The sequence below is a fragment of the Lissotriton vulgaris genome, chromosome 3_2 (genome assembly GCF_964263255.1).
Source record: "Lissotriton vulgaris chromosome 3_2, aLisVul1.2, whole genome shotgun sequence".
In the NCBI taxonomy this organism is placed as follows: Eukaryota; Metazoa; Chordata; class Amphibia; order Caudata; family Salamandridae; genus Lissotriton; species Lissotriton vulgaris.
In genome coordinates, this window is record NC_141690.1 from 162,130,254 (window position 1) to 162,150,336 (window position 20,083).

General features: G+C 45.2%; 1 protein-coding gene across 2 annotated transcripts in view; it reads right to left on the minus strand.

Moving 5' to 3' along the window:
- ACOX3 (acyl-CoA oxidase 3, pristanoyl) overlaps window positions 1–20,083 on the minus strand; it is a 474,351-nt gene that overhangs the window by 88,110 nt on the left and 366,158 nt on the right. The window lies entirely within an intron of this gene.

Sequence of the window (20,083 nt, forward strand, 5' to 3'; positions counted from 1 at the left end):
GTGCATAGATGGGAAAGGCCTGCTGTCTACTTTTGTTCTTTTTTACAGTTCTTACACTGCGGACGGATGGTGTCCTGGCTATGAGTGTGCCAGAATCCACCACAGATGGTGAGCTTGTCTTCAAGATAAGCTGGGTGCTGGTCTGATAGCTTTGCTAATAATGCAGCTGATTCTGAAGATGTTGCGTGCCAGCACCCTTGCCAATATAGTTCCACCAGGATGGGAGTTTGAATGAGAATATTTCTACAAGCCCTGGATGTGATTTGCTGCATCATGTACGGTGCCCCTAAGGGGTACCACTGTATCTTCATAGAAGCCATGGAATAGGGTTTTTCCACCATCCAGATGTGAGAGTATAAGGGCATGAACAGCAGCTCTGAAGTTGCTTTCTGGAAGACATGTTTGACTTTTGTTTTGGAAGAGAGTGCTGGTACCAAGCCGCCTTTGACTTTCTGACAAAGTGTTCCTTGAAGGTGAGGTCGGTGTCCACGGTAAATCCAAGTAACTTTGCATTAGGTGAAAGTTGGGGTTTGAAGCAGTCAAAATTGATGTCACAGAGCCAGGTGTGTACTGTATCTTATTTATTGTTCTTGGTGAACAGGAATTCTCACTTGGTTGGGTTGAGATTCAGGTTAGCGCTAGACATCCAGGTGGATGATGTGCAAGCAGTGTTTGAGGCTTTGTATATCTGAAGCAGAAGAGACTTTCAAGTATAGTTGTGAATCGTCTGCATATTGGTGAACCTTGATGCTGTTATCTGTGAGTAGGCTTCCACCACAGAGCTGGTGATCAATGAGATACCCCAACTTAAAGCAGACTTTGCAGCCTTTCAAAAGTTGCCTAAACCTCTGGAATTTCAAGCCACAGGTGTGGAGTACAGAATACAGATACTGCGGAAAAAATATGCAGATGGTGGACTGCTGGAGAGGGCAAAATGTAGGTGTATGGAGGACTTTATAAAGGACAGGTTAATCAAACACCTGAAACGAAGTGGCCTATCATCCCCCTTCTTGATTGAAAGTACACAAAGAACTCACCAGAAGAGGCACCACTTAGGTCTGTGATATTTAGACTGTTAAACAAAAGACAGATGACAGTAATTCTACAGCAGCGAGAATGATGAGATAGATACACTTCAGGAATGCAAAGATATGACTATTCCTAGACTACATTCAACAGGTTGGAAAGCAAAGACTCAGCTAAGACGTTATGTATATGCAGATACTTTCCAGTATAAATAAGAGTGGTAGATGGAAACTGTTCCTAGTTCTTCAGTACTTGGAAACCGACCTGGGAATGGAGGAATGAAGACATGGAGGCACGAGGGGACTGAAAAAGGACTAATGCTTCTATGAAAACAATTCCCAAAGCATTCATAAGGGTCCAACTTGTCTCCAGTACAGAAACATCTTGGCCCATATTGGCCTGCGTGAGAGCCTTTGAGGAAGATACTTTGCCAGGCACTGGGGTGTCTATGCTTTGTGATTTTCGAGAACTCATGCAGGCTTATGAACTTCAAATATGACTTTGGCTAGAGGTTCAGCTGATAAACCAATGTAAGCTTTACAAGATTATGCAGTGGATCCATATGGACCAGCAGCCGTATTACTCTGCAATTTCTTGATGATCATTTACACCTTCTGTACAGAAATAGCCTCCTCTAGTTCATTAGGTTACCTGGATCTACTGTTGGAAAGGTAAAATTGGTTAGTCACTGGAAAATTAGCGGGTTGTTACCCCCTTGGGTGGAGGGAGAATTAGAAGTAAAAAAAAGGCCTATAATGTCCATAGTCATGTGAAAAGCATTGTCCCTTTTAGTTTCAATGGCAGATATGTGGTTTCTAATTTTAATTATGTTAAGTTTGTGTGCTAGTGGCCTATCTACTTTGCCACCATGTTTGTAATATTTTTGTAAGTAAACAACATTTGTGCATGCAGTTTTAGTCACAATATTTGCTCTAGTTTCATTCACCCTTGCCCAGTGCAGCGGCCTATAGGTTTTGCCTGGTTCCATCCCATTTGTGTTGGATATCTAGACTAAATCTTACTCTCCCTGGTTAACTTCACGATTTTGGCCAATTGTGATATCAATTCACCCCATATGACCTCCTTGGCTGTATCCGACACAGTGCCCCAGGACATAGTCTGCTCATCTGCTCGATATTCTCAAAGAGGCGCAGCTTTAAGGAATCGAGGTGTATACAGTTGGGTCTTTATATGCCGATTTGTGGATTTACTTGTGTACTGATAATCGCTATTCTAGATGAAATGATACAACCCAGTGGTTCAACAGAATATTCACACCAATTTACGTTACTATTATAGCTGGGACTTCTGAAATACTTCTGTATATATTGAAATAAAAGCATACTCAAACTCATTTGTATGTTGAAAAATCTATATAGTGATGAGAGCTAGGTGTTCAATACCTTGTGATAGTGGGGAATACAATCTAGTTGTGGAGCAATCTATCTGGGGTTCAGGGCCACAATGATGTCCTCACCTTATATACTGTCCCCTCTCATACCTCCTTTTTTCCTCCAAGGCCCAATACACAAGTACTTCACATCTTGGAGATGCAACTCGACATCCAAGAGGACCCCCTTAACCGTTACAATGCCTAATCCCTTTGTTATGATGGTGGCTTTGTTGGGAAATTGAAAAGGGTACCAAAAAGATATCAATTGTGACAAGTCTTTCCTCCTCAGATGTGTCTCCTAGAATATATCTATTTTGACTGAGTGTGCAGCCATTTGGGAAGGACTAATTATTTTATCGGTGAGTATTTTTTTTATTTTGTGGAGTTTTATATAGTGCAAACTAGACCAGGAGGTATCAGAGCACTTTACATGAGTTACTTACAGACACATTCATTTTTTTTGTTAGGAATGGGGAGATTATTTGATTTGCCCAGAATCATAGAATGTTGGGCGTCCCTGCTGAGACTCGAACCCGGTTCCCCAGCTCCGAGGACAACAGCACAAGCCATTAGGCCACATTCTCTCCCCAGAGTAGGGCCCTGGTGAGAAAAATAATTAGCGTTAGGGGTAAAAGGTGTCCAGCACATGTAACAAAAGTCACTAACTTGTTAGGTCTAGTCATAGGCTTCAATAGTTTAAACCTGAGGTCAAACCTTGGTATGTCTGGCACAGAGCAGACAGGCTTAGCTTAGGGAAACTATGTAAAGCGTTTAGAAGTACCAAAATAGTTACAAAACTGAAAACACAATAAAGTAAATATCCTACTCTAATTTATAAGCAAAGAGCAAAATGTAATGAACCAAATAATACCAAAACGACAAAACTCCCAAAAGGCGGACCGGCGATATGAATTTTTAAAGGTTTCTGGGGTAAGAGCACCATTAGTGCAAAGGATCAATGGTAGTCAATGATTGTAGTAGACCAGGACCAATGCGCAATTTGAAGTCGACCATGACGGAGTGCGGATTGGATACATACAGTAGAGTGGCCCCACTAGGGCGTGGAAGTATGAAAGTTTGAAAAGGTTTCTAAGTCGTAATCTAAAAAGGGATGTTTTTTTCTGAGGAAAAAGTTTTCTCCAAGTGGGACTAACCAGAAAATCAAATCCACCCTGCTGAACTGCAGTGGGATACTTTTCGTGGTTGGTCCACTTGAAGCTCTAGAGCAAATGTTTTGAAAGAGTTCCCAAACTAATTTTGGTGCCCAAATAACGGTTGAATGACACCACAACGCATGTCATTATATAGCATGCCATTACAAAGTGGTTGTAACAACGCAAGTGTTGTTACAACACGTTACCTTTACAAAGAGAACTTTAACCACTCATATACCTTTACAACGCATGCCTTTATAACTAATTTTGTTGTAAAAGCATGTTTTGTAAAAGCATATGCATGGTTAAAGTTATGATTGAAAATATAAATATTTTATAGGTAAATATAAACGCTATATATGTATACAATATAGCTTTATATTTCCCTATACAATGCTTATAATTTCATAGTAATGACATGCATGGTAATGCATTAAAATATATGTGAAAGTAAACTAATGCACTTATTTTTATATATGTTTTTATATATTTCCCACATGATGATGTGTGTTGGAAAATATAAAACCATATATAAATATATGTATGCATTTTATATAAATGTGTATAAATATATATATACGCATATATTAAATATATATTTATAAATATTTACACACACACGCACACTTCCTAAAAATCCACCAACCCCTAAACACTACCCACCCTAAAATTATCCTTGCCACCCCTAAACCCCTACCCACAGTAAACCCTAAAACTACCCTTGCCACCCCAAAACCCATACCCACCCTAAACCCTAAAATTACCCTTGCCACTCCTAAACCCATACCCATGCCACTCCTAAACCCATACCCACCCTAAACCCTAAAATGACCCAGGCCACACCAAAACCCATACCCACCCTAAACCCTAAAATTACCCATGACACTCAAAACCCTTACCCACCCCAAAACCTGAAATTACCAATGCCACCCCAAAGCCCATAGCCACCCAAACCCTTAAAATAGCCATGCCACACCAAAACCCATACCCTCCCTAAGCCCTACAATTACCCATGCCACCCCAAACCTCATACCTACTCTAAACCCTAAAATTACTTATGCCACCCCATGACCCAAACCCACTGTAATATTACCCATGCCACCTTAAGACCTATACCCACCCTAAACACTAAAATAACCCATGCCATCCCAAAGACCAATCCCCCCCTCAACCCTAAAATGACCCATGCCATCCCAAAACCCATACCCACCCTAAACCCTAAAATTACCCATGCCACCCCAAAACCCATCCCCGCCCTAAACCCTAATATTACCCTTGCCACCCCAAAACCCATACCCACCCTAAACCCAATAAATAACCAGGCCAACCCACAACCCCTACCCACCCTAAACCTTAAAATTACCCATGCCATCCCAAACCCCATACTTACCTAATACCTACCTAATTTAAAGCGTATATCCCTTTACCATTCATGCCGTTACAACGAAATGCGTTGTAAAGGCATGAGTATTAAAGGCCTATGCGTGGTTAAAAACGGCATTTGATGGTCATGCATTGTTTCAACGCTTGCGTTGTAATGGCATGCGGAGTAACAGCTGCAATGTAATATCTGTTTCTCCCAAATAACCATAGAACTACTCTTCCAAGTGCCTGGGACTTCAGTGGGAGAACATAGAGACTTCAAGGGTGTCAGGCAGAGTCCAGTACAGATCCATTTGGCACTGGTCAGCTGGGATTATAAACAGGAATGTCGTCTTTAACTTTTTTTATGTTCTTGGAGTCACCCAGGGGATCAGCCTTGTGTCACTGTATTTCAAACAGGAAGGGGGGTCTAAACTCCTCAGGTCCTTCTCACAGGTCACTGGTATCCTTTCGTATGCCCAACAGTGTTCAGAGGAAGGCTGGGTGATGGTCCAGCTTTGTAAGGTTCATCAGCCTGTGGGTGGGAGACATTCTAAAACACTCCTAGCTAATCTCTAACCAATAGACTAAAGGTTCCCAGGCCCTGACCTACCTGCATTTGCAGTTGTTCCTATTTACCTTACTACAAACAGGGTTAAAATGCATGTATCTGGGTCAAGATGGCTGAAGTCTTTAACCACACTAAACTTGGGTTCCACTTTGCCGGGTAGGACAAAAGCAGGGTCCTTCAAAAACCACACAGAAGGTACATACGAATAGTCTTGGCATCCTGTTGTCTCCTTTTCAACTGTGTCCCAAGCATTACATGTGGATCATTAGACCTGTCAAAGGTGCAAATATTGAGGGGTTTATGCCTCCTACCCAAACCTTAAAAGTATCATGTGTACATATGTATGTATAAATTGATCACAGACATCAGAAAAAAATCTGCATACATCACCAAAAGATAAGTGTGCACATCAGACTGTGTAAATATTGCTGTTTCTATATACATATGGGTATTTATATAGAGGGATTACTCCAACAGCCACTAAGACTTACCAAGTGTTATATATATATATACATTACTGGCGGTCGCCAGTAGGTAGTTATAGTTGGAACCTATGGCCACATGCATCAATGTTCCCGTTTGCGAATTCTTAATTGCGAAAATTAGGGAATCGCAATTAAGAATTCGCAAACGGCTATGCATTAAGAAATCGCAATTTTTTTTCCGATTTCTTAATTTTCCTTAATTGCGATTCACAATTTGCAAATCGCAATTAAGGAATCCCTTTCCATTGATTCCTATGGGCCTAGAGGCCCATAGGAATGAATGTGAAGGCATTCTCATTGCGCAATTCGCAATTAAGGAATCGCAAAATGAGAATGCAATTTCAAGGGTGCAGGGGGGGGTCCAAAGGACCCCCCCCTGCACCCCTGAAATGTACCTTTAAGTACTTTTTTCACACACACATGCCCCAAGGGCATGTGTGTGTGTAAAATGAAACTTTTAAAAATGCACTTTTGTGCATTTTTGAAAGTTTTGCAAGTTTTGCAAATTACCATGAAGGTTAACTTCATGGTAATTTACCACTTCCTATTTGCGATTTCGCAATTTAAAAAAAATCATGCATTGCATTTAAGAAATTGCAAAATTGCGATTTCTTAAATTGCGAAAAAAGCAAAAACCTTAATGCATCCCAAAAAAGGGATTTGCATTCGCAAACGGCCGAATTTTGCGATTCGCACCGTTTGCGAATGCAAAAACCCTTGATGCATGTGCCCCCTAGTTTCCTTTTTTTGAAATTATTTTTATTTATTTATTCCCCCCCCCCCCACCCACCCCTGGGAGCCTGGTATTCCTTGGTGCTAATTATTCCCCGGTTAATGACAGTCAAAAAACAAACAAAAAAAACAACAAACATCATGTTATACATGTACAAGATAAAGTATGAAAGTAATTATTGACCGCAGAAAAGAGGTGAAAAATTAAAGAATTAAAGAGAGGAAAAGAGCCATGCGAGTTTCAAACATATTTTACATGTAACATTCTCCTATGGATTTACTGAGCCTAATTGCCCCCGTTGCTCTGTCCAGGAGGAGAATCTTTCCCATATTTCCAACCCTATCTTCTTTTTCCTTCTTCCTTTCCTGGCATAGACTGCTTTTTCTAGGTGGAAAGTGGCAGCCAGCCTAGCCAGCCATTGCGCGTGGGAGGGTGAGTCTGCGTCTAGCCAGCTTGAGGAGATACATAGTCTCCAAATTGCCATGGCGATAAATACCAGCCCTTCTTCCTTTATTCTTGGTGAGTCGGATTGTGTACCAAGAAGAATAATTGTGGGGTTTAAGGAGATTGGGTGTTTCATTATTTCGCTAAGTGTGTTTTGTATTTTAAGTAGTGTCGGAGCTATAGTTAGACATGTCGCAAAGATATGTACCGAGTCAGCCCCAATTTCAGAGCAGCGTGGGCATAATGTTCCTTTACCAGTCCCCCATTTGATAATCTTACTGGGTGTCATGTATAAAAAGAAGATAGTTTTAAAGTGTTGTGCTTGCAGCTTGGCAGATATTAAAATCTGTTGTGATTATGCGAGGGAGTTGTAAAAGATACTTTCTGATGAATTAAGTTTGAGGTGCCATTTTGCAGCAATAGCCTCTAGGTCATCGGGGGTTTGTCTATTGAGTATATTATACAGAGAACCAATGCGGGGGGTGGAAGTGTTTCGAAGTGTGTTTAAAAATTCAACTTCTGAGAAACCCGAGGCTCCTCCGACTTTGTTGGAAAGAAAGGCGTGGATAGACAGGTATTTGAAGGAGTCTTGGTTTCTCAGGTTGAATTTGGCTTGTAAGTTTGCAAAAGGTTTGATTCCCTCGGTGGTAATCAGGTCCCCAAGTTTAACTATTCCGGCCCGGTACCACTCTGAAAAGTATGATGTGTCAAAGATAGCTGGTAAATAATTATTGTTAAGTATGGGTGAGTAGAAATTAAATCTGCCTTTGAAGGAGTTCAATAAGGTCTTAAATTTGACCCGATTGTAGTAGCCGTAAGTTGTTTCTCGAAGTAAGCACCCCCAATGTTGATCCCCCAGTAGGATCTGGAAGGGTGAGGGCAGACCAACTGTAGAGAGAGTAGGTTCCATAACCAGCTCTGAGCTATACTGCGCGACTGATGCCCAGTAATAGAGGATGATGTTAGGGAGGGCCCAGCCACCTCTTTCTTTCGACAAAGTAAGATGTTTAAGGGCGCGTCTGGGTTGAGCGTATGCCCAGATGAATTGAGTAAAAATTTGTTGGAATTTAAGTAGGTGATTTTTGGTGAATTCTAGGGGTATACTACGGAAAAAGTACAGAAGTTTAGGGAAATACGTCATTTTAATAACGTTGCATCTTCCCACTAGCGTTAAATGCAAGTTGTCTATTTGTTGTAAGGCTTTCCTTGTTTGGGCTGCGAGGGGTATTAGATTCTCTGCTACAATGTTCTCCAGTTTAGGTGAAATTTGGACCCCTAGGTATTTAGCATTGGGTACCACCCGTTCATCAGTCCATGTGATTTTCGAGTTTACCAAAATCTGTGTTTTATTTTTATTGAGGGCATATCCTGCTAATTTGCTAAATTTCTGGGCCTCGAGTTCTAAAGCCTGAATAGAGCTGGCGGGATCTGTGGAGGTGATGGCAAGATCGTCGGCATATGCCAAAATTTTACAGCAATTTTGATGATAGCATACCGGAGATATGCTCTCGTTTTTTTCTATCTGTTTGATAAAGGGGTCCAGGTATAGAGCAAACAGCAAGGGGGAGCAGGGACAACCCTGTCTCGTCCCTCGAGATATGTTAAAAGAGTCTGTAAGTAGTCCGTTTATGGTGACGCTAGCCCTTGGTTTATTATAGAGTGCCTGTATTGCCCGAATAATTTTATTTCCGAACCCCATCTTGCTCATAACTTTCCACAGATATCGCCAGGACACTCGATCGAAAGCCTTTTCGGCGTCGAGTAAAATGAGTGACATTGGGTCTCCGGCGACCTGTGCAGCGTCAAATAGAGTGATCACTCTTCTAACGTGTTCGATAGTTCCTTTCTTGGGAATGAACCCATGTTGCCAATCAGAAACTAGAGATTCCACTATTTGAGAAATCCTGGAGGCTATTACTTTGGAAAAAATTTCGGAGTCGCTATTGATGAGGGTAATGGGCCTATAAGAACTCATGTCCAAAGGGGATCTATCTTTCTTTAGAAAGATAGAAATCCTGGCATGAGCCCATGAGTCCGGTGGAAGAGCCCCATTGAAGATGGATGATATTATGTCCGAAAATATTGTTTTAATTTGTGGAGCAAAGATTTAAAAAAATTCTGTGGGGATGCCCTCTGGACCAGGGGCTTTCCCATCTGGTAAACTTGTGAGAGCTTCCTGGATTTCCTCCCAGGTAGGAGTTCGGTCTAAGGACTCGCTAACCATGGGGTTGAGTTGCCTCAATTCGCACTCGCTAAGATAACTAGAGATTTCGCTATCTAGGGTATCTCCCCCGGAGCAGATTTCCTCAGTATATAGTTTAGAATAATATTCCTGAAATCCCTTCCGGATAAGAGAAGGGTCTGTAGTTTCAGCGCCAGAGGGGAGTTTAATTGCGTGTATTTCGCTGTTAGATACCTGCTGTCTTGTCCTAACAGCAAGATGGTGCCCAATACTATCACTGCACTCGTAGCTTTTTACCCTAGTGGCAGCCCACTTGGCTGCAATTTTTTCCATGTACACAGTGCCTATTTCTGCCTTGGCAAGTATTGCTTCCTCTTGAATAGATTGACAATCCAATCCTGCATGTATTGATTGCGTTAGTTTAATCTCAATGTTCCTTAGTTTGTCCTGTAGCTCGCTAATACGTTTTCTTTCCATAAAGATTTTCTGAAAAGAAAATCTCAGGGTCTCACCTCTGATCCCCGCCTTTAGAGTATCCCACACTGTCATTTGAGAGGCAGTGCGGTTGTTGATTTCCAGGAATTCCTGGATCCAACCCTGCATATGAACTACATAGCTATTATCCTGTAGTAGTGCTTTCTCAAAGCTCCACTTTGTGGGTTCCTTCTGTGGTAATACCCCTTTTAGCGTGACTATAAGTGGATTGTGGTCGGATAAAAAACGGGGTGCTATTTCAATTGTGAAGTTGTTCATTAATGAAGCGGAGATAAGAAAGTAGTCTAGTCTGGCTAGGGTTTTGTGTGGGGCAGAATAAAACGTATATCCGGCTGGGTGGGATTTTTGTTAGCCCACCCATCAATTAAGCCGTGGGTCTGCATGAGGTTGTTCAGAGCTTGACAAACTTTGGGTTTCCTGCCTTTATATTTTTGTGTTGAGTTTGAAGCCCAATTGCTAGGTAGGTGGATATTAAGATCCCCACAGAGAACTATAGGGGTGGGCCAATGTGCTAACTCCCCAGATACAAGATTGATAACCCCGGGTTCGTCGAGGTTACTTCCATATACCGAGCAGAGTGTGATAGAAGAATTATTGGGAAGTACAATCTCTGAGATAACCCACCTCCCAAGAGGGTCGGATTTGCTGCGGGGGCAGTTAATGGCGAGTTTTCTATCTAGTATGATTCCTACCCCCTTGGTTTTAGCACCTTGTGAAGTTGCACCCACCAGTTTGTATCCTAGAGTTTCTAGTAGCTGTTTTTGAGAGTGTTCTATATGCGTTTCTTGCATACATATGATGTTCCCACCCAGTGTTCGTAGACCCAGCGCCACTTTTTGTCTCTTAGTTGGGTCATTTAATCCACATACATTGATAGATATTATTCGTAAAGAATCTACCCTAGCCATCTTACAATATAAGGTTGTAGGGCTGCGGGACGTTCCTTTTTTGATTTAGACGTTTTATTAGTTTGACTTTTTTTTTTGACAAGAGATATCTAAATTCAGAGATGTGGTTGTGTCGTTATGGGCGTATTGCCTAAAAAAAAGAATTGTTTTTTTTTTTTTTTTTTTCCCCTTTCTGCACCTAAGTGTCCTTGCCGAGCCCCCTCCCCCCCCCCCCCAGCCTCCCATCCCCCCCCCCACCCTCCCCCTTGTGTGAGCAATCAGGCAGAGCCTGAATGGTGGTGTTCAGTCGTGAGCCACGGCTGCTGGAGCCGCCAGTCAGTCCTGTAAAGGAAGAAGCCTAGGTCCATGACCGGCAAAAAGTGCTGCTGCGTGAGGTTGCAATACAGTGAGTGGGTGCATATGTAACTTGCGGACATGTGTCAACCCATTTAATCAATATAAGTAACCAAGATGTATAGAAGAGGAGACAGATAGGAGTGAAGACTTGTCCAAATACAATATAGATTTATAGATTTGTGAGCGTTATCTAATCTTTATGTCCTTTTTTGGCTTTAATTTCGTCAAGGTACTCTTTAGCCTTAATTTCTGAAAGAAAGACTCTGGTAGACCCTTTATGGACAACTTTCAGTCTGGCTCTATTGAAGGATGCCCCCGCAGAAGAGGCTACCGGCAAGACAAATACAGACCAGGTCAGTGGTGCAAAGAAAAACGCTCTGGCTAAAAGTGGGGGGGTGGTTAACAAAGACGCTAAGGTTAACAAAGACAACAAAGATAATAAAACCCCTACGTCTAACCAGCGTTCTAATCCTCCCCCCGCCAAAATATTTAATTTAGCCAAATCTCAGGCCGGATTAAAGAGTAAACAGCCCGCTTCACCGTCTAAGATCTTACCACCGCCAGAGATTACTACAGACAACGGGGGCTCCAAAAAACCTTGTCTCAATAACTTAAGTATAACAGAAAATCTGGCCACCTTTCCAAGTAATATCTCTGTACCTGCACAAGCACCCCCTGCCTGCAACCATATGCCCACTGAAAGCTCAGAGATCAGCCTGTCTCAACCCACAGAGGTCCCCTGCTCCATTAGCCCTCACACTCCGTTGGGTGCTCCACTGCCTGTTTCATCCGCCGCCCAAGAGCAGCAGCCATTATGTGAAGAATCTAACCACCAAGGGGCTGATACTCCTTTAGTCACCTTTGGCGCCGGCTTTAATCCTACAGGGGCTGAGTTTACCTTTCAAAACCTGGAGACTACGGCTGGCGCACACAACCCCTGGACTCCAGAGGTTGGGCAGGAGGACTTCTACACAGTTTCTGATAGCACTCCTAGCACATCCGGTGAGGGAGAAGAGGAGACGGATGAAGATGACGAGGTAGGCACCCCCAGCTTCAGCGAAGAGGAGAGCGGGGACTCACACGTTAATCCTGATACAACCGTCCGGCCCAAGAAAATTAAGAATAAGAGCAAACGACGAAGCCAACTTAGATGGGACTATTCTGATACAAGGATGTCGTACCCTCTGGAGGAGGACAACTCAACCCAGCCGCAGTGGAACAGTCTGGGGAATCAGCAATCTAAGGCAACAGAATCAGGGGAACCATCATTGGCAGCCATACTAGCTTCCATCAAGGATTTCCAAGAAGAGGTGAGGGCCGATAGTCGGTCCGCTAAGAATGCAGCCAAAAAACTCCAGGGAAGCCTAAGAAGGCTGAACAAGACCTGTATAGATATCTGCGACAGGGTAAGCATGGTGGAAGCACGGACTGAACACTTAGAAACTGAAGCAGCGGCTACTAAACAATTGAGCGAATCCCATTCCGCCTGCCTTACAGACATAATGGTAAAGATGGAGGAACAAGAAAATCGGCAACGAAGAAACAACCTCCGCTTACTAGGCATTCCAGAAGGGAAAGAAGGGGATGACCCCCGACAATTCATAGTTAATCTACTACGTGAATCCTTCCCTGACCACCCTGGGTGGGACTGGAATCGAGAGGTACAGCGAGCACACCGCTTCCCATTCTTTCAAAAACGACAACATAATGGCAGTAATTCGACTGGTGGCCAACCCAGAGTATTCCTGGTTTACTTTGGCAACTTTCTTTTGAGACAATTGATCTACGACCAAGCCCGACCAAACTGCAAAAAAGGGGCTAACGGGATCCTGTTCTTCGCTAAGCCAGACTTTTGCCATCAAACTGTGGAGCGGAGATGGCACCTGAGGCAACCTATTTCCCCCTTCCAGCAACAAGGCGCGGAAGTATATCTTATGTGCACCCTAGTTTCCAAGGGAACAGCATTTTTTGATTTGCTAATAACTTTGGCGTCGTTTGACGAATCTTCGTGAAATTCTCCCAAAAAAAGTCTATCCAGGTCAGCTCCTATCCTGAAAGTTTCGGGGTGATACGTCTAGCGGGGCTGAGAAAAAAGGGGGGTCCCAAAACGTGTTTTTCCCACATTAATTTTCATAGGAAATTTTGAGACGAGCAACAGCTTGAACTGCTGAACGGAATTACCCCAAATTTGGCAAAGAGGTAGAGCTTGGTTCAGAAAGCAACCTTTTTTTTAAATGGTGTAAATCCATTCAGTTCTTTTTGAAAAATTCCAAAAATAAGAGTCAAAAAATCAATTTCCTATAGGAAACTTTGGGCCAGCCAAAACTGCTGAACGGAATTACAGCAAATTTGCAAAAAAGGTAGTGCTTGGATCGAAAGCCGACCTTTTTTTTAAATGGTGTAAATCCGTTCAGTAGTTGCTGAGAAATCCCAAAAATAAAAATTTCAATATCTAGAGGTGCAGTGGATCCGTGCACCCTCCGGACCAAGAGAAAAACAAACACGAAAAACAAGAAAAGGGGGCAGGGTAGAAACACCCTGAACCCCTAGTCCCACAAGGACCCCCAGGGCCCCAAAAAGTTTTTTTTTCTTTTTTTTTTTAATTGGCTCCCGTGCATTGTTGAATTGTGGCCTCCAGTTGGGCCAGGTCCCGGGGACACTGGAAAAATGTGTGTGGGGGGCCCAATCCCCCCACACTGCCCTGGGGACCGCCACCTCCCCGGGGCTTGATTTAAGAGTTGCGGGGGGCACGCAACCCCTCCGCAGCCCCGGGGACCGCCACCCCCAGGGCTAATTTTTAAATGTGTGGGGGGCCTCCAAGGCCCCCCCCCCAAGCCCTAGGGACGACTACACCCCAGGGCTTTTATTAATTATTTGCGATAGGGCACACGGCCCCCCGCTGCCCCGGGGACCGCCACCCCCGGGGCTTTTTTAAATAAATAAATAAGTAAACCTGTGTAGTTGGGCTCAAGCCCTCCACATGCCCCGGGGACCACCACCACACTGAGGCACTAAGATGCAAATGTGGGGGTCCATTACGGACCCCGAGCCCCAGAGACCACCACCCTACTCTCACTGACAGGCATCCTAATCTACCGCCCCACTGGGGCTTTAGGTAAATTCTGTAAAACACTACCAGAGGTGGCTGCAAGCCTCGGCAGCACCCCTGCTAATATCACTTTGCTAGGCGATATCAACCTGCATTTTGATGACCTATCGCACATGTCTGCAGCAGAGATTACGAAAGATCTTGCCTCAAACCAACTTAAACAAAAGATCACTAATGCGACCCATGCGAGAGGCCACCTCCTGGACCCAATTTTTTCTAACTTAGAGGAATTATTTGTAATGCCTCCTATCTTATAGCAAAAACTTTACTTAAAGCCCCCTCACCCCCGGATATACCTGATACCACCGGCCAACGCTGTAATGAGCTCGCAAACTATTTTCATAATAGGATCCAAACAACCTATGCATCATTCTCCCAGGTGAACAGTCTAAACAAATTCCACTAAGAGGATAAGGATCTACAGAAAAGAGACCACCTCCTCGAGGCTGTCTCCCTGATGGACTGTGATTCCCTGCATTCCATCTCGTTACTCGTAAAGAGCGGGTTGCCGACAGACCCAGCTCCACTCAATAATCTCCCCGGTCAATCTTGACCTAATCAATGTTTCTCTCTCCTCAAGAGTGGTTCCACCCCTTTGGAAAAGAGTGATGGTAAAGCCTCTCCTGAAAAAACCTAGCCTTGACTCGGACATACTGGGTAACTTTCACCCCATTTCTCTCCTCCCAGGGATCAGTAAATTAGCTGAGAAATATGTAAACGCTGAACTGTTAACATTTCTTGAGTCGCACAATCTCCTTCATCCCTCTCAAACGGGCTTTCGCCCGCGCCATGGAACAGCGTCGGCAGTTGTCGAAGTATCTAAAAAGATTCTCGACCATGGAGCAAATAAACTCTTGGACCTTAGCGCTGCCTTTGAAACGATCAACCACTAAATTCTGATCCATCGCCTCAGAGGTTTGGGGGTGACTGGGGTAGCTCTATCATGGTTGCAATCATTCCTGACTGAGAGATCTTTGCAGGTCTTGGAGGGTGATGTTTCCTCTAAACCTCTGCCTCTCCAATGTGGAGTCCTGCAGGGATCATCCCTGCGTCCATCTCTTTTTAATGTCTATATGACTCCACTTGCAGAGATTGTGCTCCCATTTGGGTTCATATAGTGACTTACGCAGACGACACCCAACTGGTCGAAGCACTAAACCACGCTGACATGGCCTCTATTAGCCTCTGTTTCTGCCTAGAAGAGGTAGTCAAATGGATGCATCAATCATACCTAAAGCTAAATGGTGACAAGACCGAGTTGATGCTCCTAGGCAATCCATCCCTCTTCAGGGTAGACACTCTTTGGCCAGACTGCATGGTCCCCGTACCTGTCCCTACGACCCGGATGAAGAGTCTAGGCTTCCGGCTGGACCAGGATCTTAGCTTCATGGTTCAAGCACGGAAGGTTGCCGCTTCCTGATTTGCCATCCCAAGGATGCTCCGTAAAGTGCTCCCTCTTCTCCCTTTTCGGGCAAGAAGGCTCTTATCCTTTCCCGCCTGGACTACGGGAATGCCCTTTACCTCGGAGCTCCGTTTGCGATCCTCACAAAACTCCAAACGGTGCAAAATTGTGCTGCAAGGATGCTGACAGGGACTCCAAGCCGGCAATCCGCAAAGCCCACCATGAAGCCGCTCCACTGGCTTCCTGTTCGGGAGAGAGTCAGCTTTAAAGCCATGTGCATAGCTCATAAGATGCTTACCGGGAATGGCCCCACGATCAACCACTCCATGGTTCAGCCTTATGTGGCAAATAGATGACTGCGCTTTGACGACTTATTTTGGGCAGCTGTTCCCAGGATTCAGAGGGCCAGGAGTGGCGGACGCCTATTCGCTTACAACGGTGCTAAGATGTGGAATACTCTTCCCCTCTGGGTGAAATGCCCAACTAACTATAACGCCCCTGAAACTTATGTTTTTTTTCAGTAAATTTCTAAGGTTTTTTTAAATGCTAATTCCTAACTATAATGTGCCTGAAACCTAAAGTGTTTTCAGTGAATTTCAAAGGTTTTTCTAAATGCTAATTCCTAACTATTACGTGCCTCAAACCTATGTTTTTTCCAGTTAATTTCAAAAGTTATTTAAATGCTATTTTCTAACTATGTCTACAGAGGAAGGACATGTAAAGAAAGAAGAAAAAACGCACAGAAAGAAGAAAAAGAAATGCAAGAAGAAGCAACAGAAGTCCTCAAAGATGAAGAAAAGTGCAGGAAGAAGGAAGATATGCAGAAAGAACAAACAGAGGAGCAGAAAGAGGCCTTTTTGCTAAATCATCCTGTACCCTCAACTTTTTCAGAAGGGTACTGGTGGTAACTGACTCTGACTAACCAGTCCTAGAGCCAGTGCTATGCTAAAAGACGCTTAGAATACAGTTAAAACACCTACATACACTAGGGAACACTATGGGTTGGGGTACCCCTGTTATTAGCATGACCTCCTCTGTAAGCCCCTAGTATATAATAGGGAAGGGGGATTAAAACTACCTCTTAAAACGCCACAAGGCACATTTGCACACTGGTAAAGGGAGGGGGCCTGAGCTGACATGTGCAAACACGCCCTGTGGCCGTTTTAATTTGGTGGATAAAGTCCCTTTGAATCCTGCGTGTCCCTTGGGTACAAGTTGCCCACCAGGTATCTCCAGTTAGCGCCACAGAGCTGCGATGCAGAGAGGTGTAAAAAGTGGCCTGGCCTGGACCACCACTCAGCAGCGCAGTGCAGTGACGCTTACTGGAAGCACCTGGTGGGCTAGTTAGCCCCCAGGGGCCCTCAGGATTGAAGGGGAGTTATTTCCCCAACTTCCCAACTTAAAAAGCGCCACAGGGCGTGCTTGCACACGTCACCTCAGGCCCCGTCTCCTCCCTTCCCCACTGTGTAAACACACCCTGTGTCCGTTGCAAGTTGGGAGATTAAGTCCCCTTGAATCCTGAAGGTCCCTAAGGTCAAACTAGACCACTAGGTACGTCCAGTAACCGCCACAGAGCTGCGTTGCAGAGAGGTGTCAAAAGGGGCACGGCCTGGACCACCTCTCTCCAACGCAGCGCAGTGGCGCTTACTGGAAGCACCTGATGGGCTAGTTAGCCCCAGGGGCCCTCAGGATTGAAGGGGAATTATTTCCCCAACTTAAAATGCGCCACAGAGCGTGTTTGCACTCGTCACCTCAGGCCCCGTCCCCTCCCTTTGCCACTGTGTAAATGCGCCCTGTGTCCGTTGTAAGTTGGGAGATTAAGTCCCCTTGAATCTTGAGTGTCCCTAGGGTCAAACTAGCCCACTATGTACCTCCAGTAAGCGCCACAGAGCTGCGTTGTAGAGAGGTGTAAAAAGGGGCGTGGCCTCTGAACACCTCTCTGCAACGCAGCCCCCAGGCGCATACTGGAGGTTCCTGGTGGGCTAGTTGGCCCCCAGCCACCCCCAGTATTCAAGGGGAATCCGTTCCCCATCTGCAAACGCACCAGGGGGCACGTTTGCATAGTGCTGCAGCGAGGGGGCAGGGCCTCCGCACAATGCCGGGGTTTTTTTTCTATTTTTTTTTTTAAGACGGGGGCTGTGTGGCCCCTCTTCGTTTCCTATTTTTTTGGCCCTGGGGAACCCATCCCCCAGGGCCTGCCCCCTAATTTATTTTTTAAAAATTAAATAATTTGGAAGGGGGCATTCATTATTTTGCAGGGGGGCTGTGTTGCCCCCCTCCTCTGGCCACTTATGGCCCCGGGCACCCCATCACCCGGGCCGGATTAAATTTTTTTTTTCAATATTTAAATTTTGGGGAGGTCCCGCCGGCTCCCCGCGTCCATCGGGAGCCGGCATTGCTTTTCAACATGGGGAGCTGCTAAGATGCTAAGATGCAGCTCCCTGTGGAAAAGCAATTTGGTTTGAATTTTGAAGGAGAGAGCAGGTTTTCCTGATCTCTCTTTCAAAATTCAAACCAAGTTTGCTATGTCTCCTGCCCTGCCATAGCAAACTACAGTGTCCCGGGGGTGGGCACTCCGGGACACTGCAGGAGTCGGCCCTGGGGTTGGCGGTCCCCAGGGCCACGACAAGGCTACAGGAGGGGGGCTGCGCGGCACCCCTCCCACAATTTTACAAAGCCCCGGGGGTGGTGGTTGCCGGGGCTAGTGAGTCTGTCGTGGACCCCCCAATTTAAATATTTAGAGCCCCAGGGAGGTGGCGGTACCCGGGTCGTGTGGTGGGCTTTAGCCCCCTACACAGGGTATTATTTTTTTCAAGTCCCGGGGGTGGTGGTCCCAGGGGCTGGGGGGGTGCCCCCCGCAATCCCAATTCAGTCAAGCCCCAGGGGGTGGCAGTCCCCGGGGAGGCCTTAGAGGCCCCCCAACAGTATACTATGAAGCCCCAGGGGTGGGGGTCCCCGGGGCTGGTGGGGAACCTACAGGAAAATAAATAACTGAAGAAAACTTTTGAAGTGGTGTGTGGCGTCTTCTTAAGAGAAGGTTCTTGCTAAAGTATTTTTTGCGAGGCTGTCCCAAACCTCACCGCCAGCACCAGCTAACTAGCTGCTCCCCCCGCTTGTGACATTTGCTCGTGAATATATATACATATATATATATATATCAAGTTTCACAAGTTGCCCAAAAGCGGAGTGCACTCCCTGTTAGCACTTTCCAGGTAAGGGAAGAAGCAAATGCAGTCGGCGCCCGCAGAGCCTGACGCGTTTCGGGTTCACCACCCTTCTTCATAGGCATATCTGCATATTGTGAGACTGCAAGCAAACAACAACCAGTTTCATTAGTCCCTCTTTTATTACTACCATCTGAATCACCTGCGTATTCCCAAAGTTCCATCTCAGGTGATCAATTCAAAGCGATATACGCTGGGACTGGAAGTTCATTATATCACCCCAGTGGGCTGCATGCAGTTCTCTCAATAAATAAGTTCACATTCACGAAAGCACTTGCAAGGCACTTCCCTGTTCAAATTTTGTGCAGACCAGGTCCGTACCGCCGATTCCAGAACCAGCAGTGGAACCGCACTGATATGCAGCGGTGCTCTCCCCGGCCGGGTCGGCCGTAATTAATCAAGTTTCACAAGTTGCCCAAAAGCGGAGTGCACTCCCTGTTAGCACTTTCCAGGTAAGGGAAGAAGCAAATGCAGTCGGCGCCCGCAGAGCCTGACGCGTTTCGGGTTCACCACCCTTCTTCATAGGCATATCTGCATATTGTGAGACTGCAAGCAAACAACAACCAGTTTCATTAGTCCCTCTTTTATTACTACCATCTGAATCACCTGCGTATTCCCAAAGTTCCATCTCAGGTGATCAATTCAAAGCGATGTACGCTGGGACTGGAAGTTCATTATATCACCCCAGTGGGCTGCATGCAGTTCTCTCAATAAATAAGTTCACATTCACGAAAGCACTTGCAAGGCACTTCCCTGTTCAAATTTTGTGCAGACCAGGTCCGTACCGCCGATTCCAGAACCAGCAGTGGAACCGCACTGATATGCAGCGGTGCTCTCCCCGGCCGGGTCGGCCGTAATTAATCAAGTTTCACAAGTTGCCCAAAAGCGGAGTGCACTCCCTGTTAGCACTTTCCAGGTAAGGGAAGAAGCAAATGCAGTCGGCGCCCGCAGAGCCTGACGCGTTTCGGGTTCACCACCCTTCTTCATAGGCATATCTGCATATTGTGAGACTGCAAGCAAACAACAACCAGTTTCATTAGTCCCTCTTTTATTACTACCATCTGAATCACCTGCGTATTCCCAAAGTTCCATCTCAGGTGATCAATTCAAAGCGATGTACGCTGGGACTGGAAGTTCATTATATCACCCCAGTGGGCTGCATGCAGTTCTCTCAATAAATAAGTTCACATTCACGAAAGCACTTGCAAGGCACTTCCCTGTTCAAATTTTGCGTCAGGCTCTGCGGGCGCCGACTGCAT